Source organism: Rhineura floridana, chromosome 3 (genome assembly GCF_030035675.1).
Source record: "Rhineura floridana isolate rRhiFlo1 chromosome 3, rRhiFlo1.hap2, whole genome shotgun sequence".
NCBI lineage: Eukaryota > Metazoa > Chordata > Lepidosauria > Squamata > Rhineuridae > Rhineura > Rhineura floridana.
In genome coordinates this window covers 106,963,875-106,977,420 of record NC_084482.1, presented here as the reverse complement: position 1 = coordinate 106,977,420, position 13,546 = coordinate 106,963,875, and positions in this window count along the sequence as shown.

Genomic DNA, 13,546 nt, shown 5'->3' with positions numbered 1-13,546 from the left:
AACACCATTGTCCCTTTTCACCCGGCAGCCAATGGTGAAGCTGAGAGGATGGTCAGGAAAACAAAGGATGCAATGAAATGGATTGTTGAAGGTGACTGGGACCAGTGCATACTTCTTTGAGAGAAGTTCCATGAAACTCAGTGCAGCCTATTTCTGAGTTTGAGCTACATAGTATTTGGAGTACTAATCTGAGGTAGCCACGGTGAAAACTTAAGCAGGGTGATCTTTATTTCATTTAATGAATCCACTTTTGTCTCCGGCTCCTCCCACTGTTGCCATGCAACCACCAACAGATTATCCCTGAGATTGCAAACCTCTACAGAAAAAAGGTAGTCCACCCCAGAAAGAAGTGTTATGGAGTTTTGAGTGTTTACAACCAGTTTCACTATAAAAGTAACTTTTCATGGCATAGGTAGGTGACAGCACAAAGATTAAAAATATATGTCATCAGGCTGAGTTCAAAGAGCCTTTTCTGTCAATCCACCCTCCCAGATTATTTAAGCAGTATTCACTTGTTCTCCCAGGTTTCCCCGATACATTTCACAAGTGCCCTGCAGTGCAAAAAAACACATAAACATCAAAGCATGGAAAATAATTTGACTTTCTTAGTTATGTATCATTTTTATATAATTCCCTCAGTAGTCTGTGGAGGCACATTACAGTTCAGGCCTTTGAAATAAGGTGGCAGAAGTTTATTTTCTGGAAGAACTGCTTTTATGTTTGCACTGTTCCATCTCAGACTCCCTTATTCAACAGTCAGTTGCTGGCTCCTATTGAAAGATAATGGTCATGGGAAGAGAATAACTTTTGAGAGCGTCCAGATTTTGATGGGGTTTGGGCAATCAAGTTACTTTTTAATTTGCATATGGAAAATAATTCAAATTCAAAATTAGGATTGAAACTGAACTAGCAAAACCATCTAGGAGAAGGTGGGGGGGGAAGAACAACTATGTATACTGAAATTTGATATGTACTGATTTTTTTTAACATTAATCTCATACAGAACACATAATTTCATATGAGGCCCACTCACTAAACCCTAGATATTAGTTGTGATTTCTTCAGAGCAGCTTCATAGTAATGGTGTAGGATTGCGTAATAGGATGGCCACTACAGCATCGCTTATGAAGAGGAAATGCATCACCAGAATGGGACACCAATTTGCATAAAATTCTGCTATGCAAATTTTTATGTATAGATGCAGATTTAGAAATAATAGAAATACATTATATTTTGCCACAGTGGGGAAGATAGACTAAGTAACATGTGAACCTACTCAGTCTGTTGTCTACGTGCTAGCTGTTAATGGACAGCCAAGGCCCTGTTTTTCTTTTTATGCTTATCTTTCAGTGGGACTTGGATCAGACAACCCTTCAAATAGAAGACTGTCTTCTGACAGCTGTTCAAATAGAGGACTGCCCTCTGTAAGGTAGGACACATGGCCACCTTTCTGTACAACTTGGGACTCACCAAGCTGAATTAAACTCACTAGCTATGGATTTTTGTCTACAGATGCTTGATAATCCCTCTGTTTTTGAAGTTCTAGGCAAGCAGCTAAAATAGATCTATTGAGCTTCTGTAGATTTGACTTCGTGAGTCACAGTTTGGGTCATAAATTGCTTAGGTCTGTTCTAGGATGCTCATGGTTTATCATTAGACCTAATTTTACCTTACTGCTTTCAGAGATTTTAAAATGATTTTTTAAAAAGATACTATTTCACATACTAAGATGAAATAACCCCTCACCACCACCATATCCTACCATGCCTTTCTAAAATAATCAGCAGCTGTGTCTCTAGCTGTTGTGGTCATTGCTGTGTTCTTTAGCTAAATAAGATACAGGACACGAGAGAAAACTGTGACAATAATTGCGTATCTCATCACTGCTTCCTCATCCTGCTTAGCTCCATGCTGCTCCTGTAAGGCAAAAATTATTATAAGGAAAGCTTGCTCATTGAGGACCAATTCAAACTTCAGGTGGTAGTTGTGCTTGCTGCCTATAAACTGATGTTTGCAGAAAACACCAGCTTCTCAGGAAGACATGCTGGATGTATGCTGATTGACTACAGTTCCGTAATGTGTCTAGTACAAGGTTAGAGACATTCATGCTTTGTAATAGACAACCCACAATAGCTGCTTAAGGTGTGAATCAGCCCTGGCTGTTGGTTGCTTGTTGGTTGCTTGGGCGTGATCTGGAGAGTGGAGCAGGTGAGTCATATTCGTAGCTGGGTTGTGCACTAACCCTAGGATCACTAAGAGGCACTGGACACAAGAAAGTATGTGTTTTATACTGGAAAAGCAAGGAGTCTTGGCCTTTTTTTAAATTAAATAAAGAGGTTTGCCGGGCAAAGGTGTTAGTAGTGATATGATACCACCCATTTTACATAAGACATTTTAAAGACTGTGCAAGTAGGCACAAGTTGTGCATGTAGGCTGTACACGTAGGTACAAGTTGCTTGAAAGCACCAGTAGGGCTTCTGTCAGATCAAAATTCCCACAAGAAGAGATGTTGGAGTATTAGACAAATCTGTTTGATAAATATGCACACTTAGTGGGGCCTATTTCTGAACAGACATGCATATGATTGTATTATTGTTTTATCATCACATGCTGCTGCTAGAGAATAAGATGGTGTTTGTTGTTTTTTATTCAAGCAGTGCAATACTGATTTGTGTGTGCGTACATTTTATGACTTAAAATGCTGACATTATAGCACATTTTTGCTTCACCAAATGTTTTATAACTGAGCTCTCCCATCACTTTTCATAATCAAGATTTGGAGCTGGAAATGGGAGGGATTAAGTGGGTAAAAAATTATCATCCAAGTGTCACCATATATACCAATAAACCCAAGTAAATAACTTCAGGTATGCACAATAAAGTGAATACAATAATAATCTACCCTTGGACATAGAAGCCTTTTCTGTGAATGGAATGATAAACAGTGGTTTGTTTACAGGAAAAGCAAAACAAGCTTTGGGGTTGTAAGCTCCCCATTGTGTCACCTCCTCCTGCACAGCCAGGAAAAGAATTAGTGATTTATAAGTCATGCTTTTGCTCAATTTTTTTTTCATATATGAAACATTGTTGTCAGGAACGGCAGCACTTTTGCAGCTAGCCACCCCAGTGGCAGGTCAAGGAGGGAAAGTGTTAACTGAAGAAAGGGAGCGGCTACTTACACACATGATGATAGCAGGATTAATGGGGACGCAAAGCTGCTTAAAGAAACAGATCTTAGAAGAGCTCACCGGGTGTTATCTGACTGCAAGAGAACCCCTGGGACTCTGAAAACCCTTAGAATCCATAGTGGGAAGATGAAAGCGCTCACAACTGTATTTAGATTTCCATTACTATATGAATAGCAAGAGTTGAATGTGTGCAGTATAGTTCTCTCTAAAATAGCAAGGGAAATAGGATCTCACTTGAGTAACATTCCATTGAGGTCAATAATTCAACCATATTGTGAAAAACATAAATCGTAGGGAACTGTATGTATGTTGCATCAAAACCAATTACTCAAATATCCTAGATGTTGGGTGTGACGCCCTTCCCTGGCTCTCCCTGTCAGGTTCCTACCTGCTTGTGGCTACTACCTTTCACTAGGCACCACCAGGGACTCCACCAGTCTGGACTGTCCTTTTTATGGTTTCTCTCTCCGCTCTAGCACAGATCTCACTAGATCCCCCTGCTAGGCAGCACCACCAGTCACGTCCTGTAACCAATATTCCCAGAGACTTTGCCTGAGTCTCTCTCTATCTGGTTACTTTTGTGACTGCATGCGTATGCTGTTCCCAACCCCTTTTGTATCTATATAGATTACACATATAACTCTGGGTTGCTCTGGATACTTGAAATGTTATTATTCCTCCCTTCGCCGCTGCCACCATTCGTTACTGTTTCCCTTCAGCCTTGGTAATTACCTTGCCCCCCCTTCTGGTCTGTATATTCCCCAGCCAAGGATCAGGCCTTCGGTAAACCAAAATAGTATTTATTGAATATCAGAAATAACAAGATTACTTTTATAATGTTACATAAGCGTATGGTTTCATCTATTCCTGTGATACTTGACTTATTATTAATCCAAACTCCCACTCCCTCTTTCTCCACACTCTCCTGACATCCACCACCAAACACCTTCTTCCTCTCACATCCACCAACTAACTCCCACCTACTAACATCCACCCAGATTCAACTGTCATTCTTCCATTTATACTCTCAGCCATTCAAACGCTCAGCCAATCATCTAGCATTCTACAGCTCATCTACTCCCCCCTCCTCTTTCATTCCACTTACCATGTATCTTCTATACAAACAGCACTTACCATATTTACATTAATACAGGAACATCACATCGGGATTATCAGATCATCAGTGCATACTGAAGCAAACTACTGCAACCTTCTTTCTTCAGATGTTAAACATTTTGCCATGCCTTCATCTAAGAAGTGTCTGGTGTTCACCCTGCATCCGACAGGTGAACGCATCAGTCCTATAAAGCTCAATCCTCGAATGCTGTATGTGGGAATGCGGAACAGCCAACCTCCCGTACTCGAGAAGAGCGAACCGAATCCGCCCGTTGACCTTCTTCCGTGCCTGATCAATCCCCTTTGGGTTCCATACAGCATGCCACCCCTGCGTGGGAGAATATCTGACCATAGCAGATGTACCAAAGGCCATCGTTGCCTTGTTAACTGCATGTCCTCACATGCCTGCCAACTGAGGGCCTTGCCCTTAAGTAACTGAGGCCATCGTTGCCTCTCAAACTAAGGGCCATGCCCTTACGTAACTGAGGCCATCGTTGCCTCTCAAACTTGTCAACTGCATGTCCCCACATGCCTGCCAACTGAGGGCCTTATCCTTAAGTAACTGAGGCTGTCGTTGCCTCTCAAACTGCATGTCGTCACATGCCAGCCATCTGAGGGCCTGCCTCAAGTAACTGAGGTCATCCCCCCCAGGGGAATGACCACCACTTGCAGAACTGGCTGCACCGAACCATGCTGGAACAAAGCAGGTAGGAGCCCATCCCAACACATTCCTCACCGGCCAAGCCACTGCACTGCAGCCTATCGACTGAGGCCCAACTGTGAGCCCATGCTCGATTTCGCAGCCCTCCGGGCTGCCCAGGACACCATGCTTTGGCTGCATATTAGGATGTGCGTCTGCTCAATCCCTCTCCAGCAACCTGTCAAAACAAATGACAACTTGTTAGGCTTCAAATTCCCAGGCCCTCTAAAGGGGCGAATATAGTCCTTATAAGCACTAGAGGACCAGCATCCAAACGGTCTGCACCTTTTGCCTGTGAAAAAAAAAGACCTGCTGCCATAGAAGCAGCTCAAATTCTAAAAGAGTGGGTTCCAACTCTGAGGGGGCCTGCCCTAGCTCCTGCAAGGCCCACTTTGTGAGTGCCCAAAACTGGTATTTTGTGAAGGGATCCTCAGTCGCATGGGTGAATAAATATCCTTCTCCAGATCCCCTGGCCCCCAGAAAAGCTCACAAAGCCTGCACAGGGCAGAGGTCCAGTACTGAGGAAGGGGCTTAATGCACGGTCCACCCCTTGCTTTTCTGATCTATCCTAGACCTCCATTTTTGCAGCACCAACCCCCCTCCATGGTGACATCTAATAGCTGGAGGGCACATTGAGACAGGCTCATTTGGATCCAGCCACCACCTCTCCTATCCTAAAAGCTCCCAAAAGCAGCTTAACGGCTACAGCCTGGAATAGTCTGGCTTCATAGCTTGAGGAGCCAACATACTGCGGACTCTAAAGTCCCCGGAATGATTGGGAAAAAACTACCAGCCTTTGCTAGGAAGGAAAGTCCCGCCAGCTTAATTTGAAGTGCTTGGGCTGACAGGCTCCTTCTGCTGCTGTCCGCTAGGGATTCCAGCATGTGACTCACCAGAATAGGCCACTCTGGCGCATAGCCCTTGCCATCCCAGAATTCCTGAATCACCCTAGCTGCTCTCTGGTAGCTGGCGAGCGTGCTGGGGGCAATGGAATCCACAGGAATTCCAGCGCACAGTTCACAGGAATAGGCCACCTTTGCACAGCCCCCGCAGCCCTGAACTCCTGGCAATCCCTTTCTGTATTCTCATATCTGGTGATCATGCTAGGGCAACATATAGGCTCATGGCCATCTCCGACTCTGTTCCCCAATCTCCCAATGTGTGGTTTGTACAAGACTGCCACAACCTCTCCAAGAATGATGGAACAGACAAGGGCCCTAACCCTAGTGTTCTTAAATATAAGGGAGTTACAAAACGTGGCCCATGGCCATGAGCCTTTCTGCCCATAAGTTGACCTCCAACACACTGGAAAAGAGTTACTGAAAGGTGAAATCCCTAGGTAACCCCTCCCAAATCCAGGCCTGCAGCTACTGGAAAAAAGGCCACACGGCCAGGTCAGTGCATAAGGCAGCCATAACCCTGAACCTGTAGTAAGGCTGTGAAAGCTTTGCCATGGCATCATAACCCACCATAAAAGACCCCTAACACCTGGGCGGCAGAAAGGAAAACACTTTCATGGCCCCTGAAAACTCCGGGATCCTAATCTGCAACAGTTCAAGCTTGTCCCAGGGCAGCCTGCAGCCCTGGGCCCCAGAGTCAATCTTGATACCCATAAAGGTGAGCACTGGGGCAGAATCCTCCCTATTCTCAGCTGTCAAGGGAACATCCCAGTTACATAGCCATATTATAAACTGTGACCTCGGGCGCTAACATGCACCCCCAAATCTGCCAGACCTATGAACCACCAATCATACAGGTAGTGCCCCACAGCTTCTGAACCCACTTGTCTCCTGACTGCCCCTGTCCAGAAGGAGCTGAAACTCTCACTGTGAGAAATATAGCAGTCCCTAAATGCATAAGGCACCTCTGCTACAGGCGCGCACCATGTTGCACACTGTTCCTAGACTATCTGATATGAAAACCTTTACTGCCTGACCCCATAAATAAGACTGGTGGTAATCAGGTGTAATTTGCCCACTGCCTCTTAGGGGCCCTACACCACTAAGGCATCCAGGAAGGGGCCAAGAACCCTACCCAACTGTACATCTTTACTACCTGTCCCTGGCAATTACTGCCATACTAAAACAGATTTAAGACTGTAGGCCATGGCCAGCCGGGAGATGGAGTATGGGATCAGGAAACCAAAAGGAAAACACCATAACACAGACAAACTTCCCCTTAAACCGGGTAGCCTGCAAGCGAAGTTGGTAGTACCTGGAGTCTAACTGGGGAGGGACACCTGAGCAGCTCATTCTGGGGGCTTCTTCTTACCCTTTTGAAGGTCTCTGGCCTCATATCTCACTGTTGCACATATCCTTCTGCAAAGAAAAGGAACACATATATGAGTAAGTACACTTTACCAACTACTTTTTCCTTACAGCTAACCCAGTTCCCTTAAAGCACAGAGACTGAGGATATGCTGCTGTCACCAATATTGGGCCCCACTGCAGCAGCTTTTTCCTAACAGGTTTTCAAACACTAATCAGAATAGAAGTGCCAATGTAAAAGTTGCATGCTATGTATGACTTCAGGTAAATGACATCAGAAATCCTAACAAAGAAGGTTTTGTTGTAAAATCATCAGGCAAGGGTGAAGGGTCTGCCTGGATCTTAAAACGCAGCCTCTGTGTCAACGAGAGTCTAAAATCCTGTCAAGGCAGCCCCTGTGCCAGCAAAGCGTAAGATCCTGGAAATGAGGATAAGAGCTTGATAAGTAGTCTGGCTTTCCTCTTTATTCCTATCCTCCCATCAAGCCAATTATCATCTGCTAGACCTTCAGTTCCCTGCAGAAGTTTGCATGTCCTTATTTAAATATAACAAATGCCATATGCGTTGTTTTTGATATGAGACCAAATTCAAATAAATGCAACTTCTGTCTCAGAGTTAACAATTAACGTGGAACTGACACTTGAAAAATGATCACTGTCACCTAAGTTGTGGTGATTTAGACATTTTCTAGCAAACCCTGTCATCTGTGCACACCACTAGTATCTAAATAGGACAGGCACAAAGTCCCAGAAAGCTCACCCGGCCCCACAAAGGCCACCATATAATGTAATGATAATAGAATTAATTACCTCAACCTAAATATATTCCTGGGCCTAGCAAGAAGTCGGAAGCTTAACCAAGAGCTCCGCACCCCCCAACAGCCACCATGTAATAAATTAATAGAATAAAGTACCTGAAACCTAATATAGGCCCAGGTCTAGGAAAAAGCCATAAGCCTAACCAAAGAGCCCCACACAATTTCCAATAGAGGCTGCCAGGGCCTCACCCACATCCCTCACTGTCTTGCATCCCCTACCTAGGCTGAACTCACACCCAGCCTTGGCAATCAAAGGTGGAAATGGGCCTGTTGACAGGCTTGAAAAGCCTGGGCAGCCTCCTCTCCCATAATTTGCTCTAAGCCTCCAGTGACTGGCCCAAAGTCACCCAGTGAGCTTCATGGCTGTTGGGAAGATTCTAACCCTGGTCTCCCATAATTTGCTGTGAGCCTGCAGTGACTGGCCCAAGGTCACCCAGTGAGCTTCATGGCTGTTGGGCAGACTCGAACCCTGGTCTCCCGGGTCATAGTCCCACACCTTAACCACTACACCAAAACCTATCCCAGGTGTATGGGGGGGATAGAAAAGGCCCATGCCACCTTCTCTCCCATGGAGGCGCCTCCTCCTCATCAGAAGAAGTAGGGACTGGGGGGTGCCTTTTTTGTGGAGGCCTAAATGCCTTTCCCATCCCCTTTGCCCCCCCCTTTCCTTTCTGGGAAGGCATGGCTTTTCTATGTAGTTACTTTGGTTTATTGTACTGTATTTTATTATTATTGCTATATATAATGTTTTGTTTGTTCATTTTATTTTATATTTATTTATGTGTGTGTTTCTTTTAACAGTTAGCAGCACTGACATGGTGCTGCTCAAGACGCCTCGTGCCACCCTCCCCTAACAGCCTGGGGGGGACTGGACGTCCAGCCGGCTAGGCCCATTTTACGAGGCCCCCTGGCTAGGCCCTTTTTAAGAGGCCCGCTCCACCAGCAGCCACACCGCAGTGTCGCCTTCTGGTGGCCCACCCCTGCTGGGGGAAAGTGAATGGGCTGAATCAGCCCCACAAAATGTGACCTTTCCCAAGGCCTGCCAGCAGCAGCCAAGCTGCCATGCCAAATGGCACTGCCCACGTGGCAGCTTTATGCTACCACCCCCTCTGGGGATCGAACAACTGGGCCTAATCGGCCCACAAATGTGACGATGCTCAGTCCTCCTCGTCCTGCTCCACTCCGTCGTGCACCGAAGAGGAGGGTAGGAGGGGCGGCCAGGACTTAAATAAGCCCCGTAGCTCCACCCCTCCATGCCGTACGTCACGTGTGCATAACTGCTGTGATGCATGACGTTGTCCTCTTTCAAGATGGTGGCGGCAGCATCGCCCCCATCAGCAACTATGCCCCACTCACCAGCTGCGCGGAGAGCGGGGCGGCATAACCTTTTCAAATAGCTACTTTGTATGAGATACTCTGCATTTAATTTCATTTCCAAACTCATTAAGAAACAAACATTTCTGATAAACCTGGACTGCCTCTGTTTGTTTGTTATGCTTTGGTGCGGTTGTGTGAATTGATGGACACTCTGTTAACACTGGATGTTCTCAGGCATTGTTACAATATGAATCATGATGAAAAGTAGACTGTCAGTAGAATTCAATTAGGAAAGCCATTAGAACTGCAAAGAGCAGCACAGATTAAAGTGAACAAGTGGTAGAAGTATCACATCTCTTTGTAAACAGCAGTCCTGCAGGTTATTTATAGCAACATGTTTAGGAATCTAGATTAAATATGCTTCACTTGTTAAGAGTCAGGCTTTATCAGAAAATAAAATTATATTGGTAATCTAAGGTATCTCTGGGAAAGAGGTAACTTTGTCTGTGTGATAATGTGTCCCTGTAGAGATAACACTGAGTGCCAAGATTGAATGTGTACAGGGGAGCATGTGTACATGTTTCTTTTACTGTTTTCTCTGGAAAAGCAATTTGGATTTCAATTGGCTTTCAAGTGTTTTCTAAATCTTGCCATCACTGTTTGCTGTTCATATTTACTGATATGTTCATTCAGTTTTTGATCATGGAGTCTTACGGGGGGGGTGTAGAGTGAATTGTGCCAAAATTTGTTGAAAAGAATATCCACAAAGAAAACTTTGCGAAGCTAGTATCTACAGTGGCATGAACTCAGTATCTGGTCTGAAGGCAAATGATGCAGGAATCTTGCAGAAACTGAGCAGATCTAGGTCCACAGTTCTAGGTCTGGTGAATTCATGGATTAGCGATTGCCAGGATACTTGGGGTGCTCTCCAGGTGAGTCGCCTTAATGTCTGGACTCTCAGCTTTCATTTTTTTTAAATTAAGTTTCTAGGTGGTCTGGTTCACAAGATATACATCAAAATGTCAGTGCTCCCCCGCAACTTCAGTTAAATGAGCTTGTAGCTGGCTGCACTAATTCCTCCCTTGCAGATTTGTAGCCAATAAGTGAAGCCAGGGTTGTGATTGATAAGGCAGTAGCCAGACTGCTTTGCAAGTCAGAAAACTTGTTTTTTCCTGCTTATCTGAAAATCTCATAAATTGAGTAAGTATATAGCTTTCAATCTTTTTATCTCTTGTGTGCAGGAGTCAAACAAGTTTAAATTTTCCTGGGGTATTGAAGAGGGCAGTGTTTTGAAAACCTTCCAGATATGAAGCTTTAATCCAATACTTGCTTTTCTGGGAGTAAAGCTACAATGCTCATCCCACATACCTGGAGTATACCCCATTGAATTCAATAGGACTTACTTTTGAGTAGACTTGTTAGGATTGTGCTGTAAATTGATGGGACTTTTGAGTGAACATAGCAAAGAATTGTGTTTGTGTTGTAAATCTTTCTCTCTTCCTCCAATCTTATTTTTAAAGTAATTAGGCAGGGCTTACTTAGGTATCAGTGCTTTTATTATGTTGGAAACAAATACTGATTTCTTTTAAAAAAATGAATTAACTATTATATGGGGTGTATGTACCTTTACATCTCCAGTGTGTGTGTGCATATGGACTCTTTCTAACAACCCTGTGAATTAGGGTTGCAGACTGGAAACCAAGGCAGCTCACAATAAGAAATAAATCCCTTTAAAATCCAGTAACCATAAAAACAAGTATAAACAGTTACAAAAAAGCTTAAAAGTGGAATGATTCTGAATGTTGGGTTGGATGAATGAAATTCCTTATCAGTTGTGCATGCTTTCCTGTTTGAGTAAGATCCATTGAATACATTGGGACTTGCTTCTGAGTAAGCAAATGTAGGATTGCACTATAAATACCTTTACAGGTTATGTAAATAATGAACATACTTGATAGTCATGCTTATATAAATATTTCTCCATACTCTGTTCCGATAAGTATATGATTTCATACTATGGTTGTACATCTTTGTTTCCTCTACATTTTAAGTGTGCCCTTCTTTGTTGGGTGGTCATGGTTCCCCTCTGTTGTTTTCATCCGGAGGGGCAGATTAGGCTGAGAGACGGTAAGTAGCCTGTGGTCACCCAGTAAATTTTGCAGCTCATTTCCATTTTAAAATTTAATTAAAATGGTTTATATGCAGGCAACGTTTATGAAGTAATGCGGATCTACATAATACATTTAAAGCACATCCAGCTTGCATTTAAAGCACATGACTTCCCCTAAAGAATCCTCAGAAGTACAGTTTCCCCCTCACAGTTATAGTTCCTACCACCCTTAACAAACTACAGTTCCCATGGTGTGATTCATGTGCTTCAAGTATGTGTTAAACATGCTTTACATGAATGGTGTGGATCTGCACTTGGTATGATGTGCATTCATTTGTAAATTGAAAAGAACTACTTTAAAATATATTTTTTAAAACAGGGAAAGGATTGTAGCTAAGTGGTAGGCCATATGCTTTGCTTGCAAAGGTCCAAAATGTCTGGAAAAGATTATTGCCTGGAATCCTGGACAGCCAATGCTAGTCCATGTAATCAGTACTCAGCTAGGTGGCACCAAATGGCCTCAATTGGTAAAAGGCAGATTCCTTTATTCCTAAAATGGAAAGAGACCCAAGAGCCACAGTGACTTTAAAATGTATTTATGTATTTTATTTACAATATTTCTATACTGCTTTATTGTAAAAAATCTCAAAGCAGTTTACAAAAAGAATTAAAACAATAAAATTATTGGCAAAAACAGTTAAATACAGGTACTTAAAATATAATAAAACCAACAATGAGTTAAAAACAGATAAAAAACACAATAGCTTCTATATGCCAGGGTAGGCTTGCCTACAGAAAAATATTTTTAGCAGGTGCTGAAAAGAGTACCATGAAGGTGCCTGCCTAATGTCAATAGGCAGGGAGTTCCAAAGCATAGGTGCTGCCACAGTAAAGGACTGATTTCTTACAAGAGTAGAACAAGTACTGTGTGGCACCAGTAACATGGAAAGCACACATTGAACTTGGCTTGGCAGCAAATCAGTAACCAGTGAACATTTCAGAGCAGAAGTATTATGTGCTGCTAGGGTCTCACTCATGTCAGCAATCGTGCCACAGCATTCTGCACTAACTGCAACCCCTGGGTCAGGTTGTGCTGCATGGGGATTTCTGTGACCTCGGCTGACTGGTTGCCAGGATTTTTTTAGTTTGGGTATTTGTTTAGGAATCCTGACTGGTTGTGGAATGCAGAGTTTTCTGCCTTACTTGTAGGAATCTTGTTGTGGTTGATATGGTATTGCATTTAGGAAATCATCACTGCCTTTTGTTTTTGTTTTTCTATTTGCATTTCATTTACCTTTAACCTCACTCCTTTTCATCCATAGAAGCAACAAGTGGTTCCATGTGCTCCGCTCAGTCCCCTTAAACCCACTGATGATGCATCTTGTTTGCATGACAGTTTGTTTCTTGCCCAATAGTGGTAAAAGAGAATTCACATACTGGGCAGCATGGCTGCAATGGTTGTTGTTCCCAAGCTGCTGCCTGTGAAGGTAGACCAAACCATGTGTGTTTTCACTCTGTCAATTATTATTCACTGGAATTCGGTTGGCTATCAAAGTGAGTTTATAGCAGCCCACAGGATAGACAGAAAAGGGTAGAGAATAGGGTTGCCAGGTTCTTGGCCTGAGACTGATCCTGTATCTTTAGGAGAAGAGAAAGTCAGCCAAGTGCAGGTGTTCTTGCAACTCTGTAATGAGAAAAACCACAAGGTGGAATTCTCCCTTTCCCCTGCCCAACTTTTAAAGATACAGAAGACCTCTTGGTTGCCAGGCCCAGCCAATTATTCATATCGGAGGGATCTTTTCCTGGTTTGGAGATTAGAATTATACGTGAGGTTTTCCAAGATGATGGAATTTCATTTCCTTCCCAAATAGCATTAAACAATTGTTTTAGGTGGGGTACCAAATGTGTGCTGAGTTTCTTGTAGAAATCTGTGGAAAAACCATCCGGTCCTGGGGCCTTACTATTTTTAAGTTTTTTGATAGCATTTATAATTTCATTCTCTGTGAACTTGTTATTTGACACAAACTGTTG